Source organism: Lissotriton vulgaris, chromosome 7 (genome assembly GCF_964263255.1).
Source record: "Lissotriton vulgaris chromosome 7, aLisVul1.2, whole genome shotgun sequence".
In the NCBI taxonomy this organism is placed as follows: Eukaryota; Metazoa; Chordata; class Amphibia; order Caudata; family Salamandridae; genus Lissotriton; species Lissotriton vulgaris.
Window position 1 is genome coordinate 365,228,465 of NC_141695.1, and position 3,452 is coordinate 365,231,916.

Genomic DNA, 3,452 nt, shown 5'->3' on the forward strand with positions numbered 1-3,452 from the left:
CTATGACGTTTGTATGCCGTTGTTATGGTGTAGAGGGTACGCCCCTTTTAGAGGTTGTTTAGGATACATATAAGGCGTCCTTAACAGCCTCGTACAGCAAGCAGACGCCTGAATACGAAAAGGTGCCCCCCTGCCAGAATGAAGAGATACAGTTCGTTCGTGAAAAGATCAGTGTTGGGTGGCTCCCAGCCCATTATCAATAGATATTACCACAGTTTAACACCCCTGGTAATTGACGAGGATGCTCAACAAGAAACCCCTAAGGATATGGGCTGCAACGTTACTGGTTTTGGCAATGGCATATGTAGGCCTATGGAAGCACTCCGTCTCAAGGATTGCGTATGTTCGATGTCCCCGATTAAGAGCGACAGCAGCGAAAGAGAGGGCTCCAGTAGGGGCAGCATGCTTGTTGGCCTCAGTTCAATGGACCTAAAGGAAGCTGAAGAAGCTGTAGCACCTCCTAATACACCGGTCTATGAAGACATGGTCCTTCAGGAGGATAAAGCTGCTGAGAAGGTCGTTCTGCAACAGCCAGCTAGAAGCGTCGAAGATGATAGGGTCATTTTGGTTTACAAGGGAACCCAAGGAAGCAGTATGCTAGGGACCTTAGGGTAATTATATCTATAAACAGGACAGTGATCCCTAGACAGAGCAAATGTGTCAAATAAATATAGGCTAAATGGACACTATATTCTTAGTCCAGCCGTACAGATTTATTTTGTAATAAGCAATTTTTAGAATTTTTTTTAAAAAGTGTTAACAGCAGGACACCAGCCGATGTCAACTGACACACTAAAGAAGGGAACAAACAAGGCAACTAAACAGTCTGTGTAGTTAATTCACAGTCAGACGATAATACAAACACACTATTGCTGGAATCAATAAGTACATTTCAACTGCATATAGTGTGGCACAGTCGACGACGTTTCGAACCTATGATTAATACAGGTTCATCCTCAGGACATTACATATATGCCTTTCACTTTTTTAAGAATTGTAACAAAGTTAAAATTAACTTGCTCACCCCCTGTAGGGATGGCGCAGAAGTCACTATCCTGGGGGTAGGAGCTACCAGATGGGGCAACAGTACAAGCTCTGTATTGAGAGGATTAGCTGAATAAAGCTGCTACAGGCCGACAATGCGAACCGCGTCTGAGGATAGAATCACCCTGAATTTGAATGTCACAGGGTGATTCTATCCTCAGACGCGGTTCGCATTGTCGGCCTGTAGCAGCTTTATTCAGCTAATCCTCTCAATACAGAGCTTGTACTGTTGCCCCATCTGGTAGCTCCTACCCCCAGGATAGTGACTTCTGCGCTATCCCTACAGGGGTTGAGCAAGTTAATTTTAACTTTCTTACAATTCTTAAAAAAGTGAAAGGCATATATGTAATGTCCTGGGGATGAACCTGTATTAATCATAGGTTCGAAACGTCGTCGACTGTGCCACACTATATGCAGTTGAAATGTACTTATTGATTCCAGCAATAGTGTGTTTGTATTATCGTCTGACTGTGAATTAACTACACAGACTGTTTAGTTGCCTTGTTTGTTCCCTTCTTTAGTGTGTCAGTTGACATCCGCTGGTGTCCTGCTGTTAACACTTTTTTAAAAACTTTCTAAAAATTGCATATTACAAAAACAATCTGTCCGGCTGGACTAAGAATATAGTGTCTATTTAGCCTATATTTATTTGACAAATTTGCTCTGTCTAGGGACCACTGTCCTGTTTATAGAAGATGATGGGGTAGCGCAGGACATAAGCGACTCTCAAGATTTTAGAGCTGCCGCAGAAGGCGATGAAAATGTGAAGGTTAGTAAAATTTTTAAAAAAGAACATGTTACGAGCAGGCAAATACATAAGGGTGTATTTAATTTCTTTAACTAACGATCTGTCAATATTTCTTCTTTTTGACCCTACAGAGCAACCCCAGCTGGATGCACCTACTTCATAAACTATGTTAAAAAAGATGTAGCACCTCCTAACACACCAGTCTATGAAGTCATGGACCTTTAGGAGGATACGGCTGCTGAGAAGGTCATTCTGCAACAACCTGGTACAAGCGTCGAAGATGATGGGGCATCGCAGGACATTAGCGACTCTCAAGATTTCAGAGCCACCGCAGAGAGCGGTGAAAATGCTGAGGTTAGTAACAAAATGTTATGCGCAGTCATCTACATAACGCTGTATTTTATTTCTTCAACTTACGGATTGTAATTCTTTCTTCTTTTGAACCTTAAGGAGAAACCCCAAAAAGGCCTGCGCCAGAATGGCGGTCTGCAAAAGCGAGCAATGTAATTTTCAATTGTCTGTGGTGCTCAAAACAGGCTGAAAGTTCCACATGCCAAAACCGTGATGGCTGCGACAAGTGTGTATGCGGCTCGGACATGTATGAAAAGGAAGATGAAGGATTGTCCTACTATGAAAGGCAGGAAGTAAAGGCTTTCGCCGCACAGGTGGTACTAAACTGTGTCAAGCGTGACTATTACAGCATTTGTAACAGCCATCAAATCAACGATATACAACAAGAGGCTCATATGTTCGTGTGAATGATACAGAGCAAGAACAATACGCTATATTTGTAGTTTGTTAGACCCGTACAAGGTGTATAAACTGCTAAGGGTGGTGTATGGGTTGTACAATGAAAAGAAGCTTGTCCACCCTGATATGTTGAGAATCTTGACATATGCACTAAATGAGATCCGATATGCCTAGGACCCGAGCTTAAAACTACCTGGTATGCAGGGGATGGGCACCACTTTCAATAGAAAGATGATAGAAAGACTCATAGCAAGACGTATGTGTAAACTGTATAAAAAAAATTGAACAATAGGGTCTTTCGCCCCCCGAAAACTATTTTACACAATGTCTTATTTAACGTTACATCATATCGTGTATTTAGAACAAAGTAATAGAATGTTACACCTCAAGGTGACTCTGTGTTAATCCTTCCTTACGGAGCTTACTGTGAAAATGTAAAGTACACTCTGTTTATGTTTTGTTAAAATGTTTCTTTACTTTTTAATAAAAAGTCCTTATGCAAAACAAGTGTCATTCATTGTCTGGGGTGTTGCGGATGATGACATGTCGGGGGCCCGGTTAAGAAAATTTTATTATGATACAAGGGAAGTTGGCAGCTTGGGAAGCGCCAAAGCTCTATATAGAAGAGCTGTAGATGTAAGCAGAGACCTGGTGAAGAACTGGTTATCTGGAGAGGAGGCATATTCTCTACATAAACCCGCCAGAAAACATTTTAAAAGACGTCCTACAATCGTTAATGCACAATTAGATTATCAATGGCAGGCGGATATCATCAGCCTTCAAGATTTAGCAAAACATAACAATGGAGCTCATTATATATTAACCATTATAGATGTGCTGTCCACGTACGCCTACGCAGAAGCGTTACGAGATAAAACTGATGCTAGCGTCACTGCCGCTTTTAAAGCCA

The 3,452-nt window shown here is 41.7% G+C and overlaps 1 pseudogene; it reads left to right on the forward strand.

Annotated features, from left to right (window-relative positions):
• The first annotated feature begins 348 nt into the window (after positions 1-348).
• Positions 349-2,947, forward strand: LOC147701652 (uncharacterized; annotated as a pseudogene).
• The last annotated feature ends 505 nt before the right edge of the window (positions 2,948-3,452 follow it).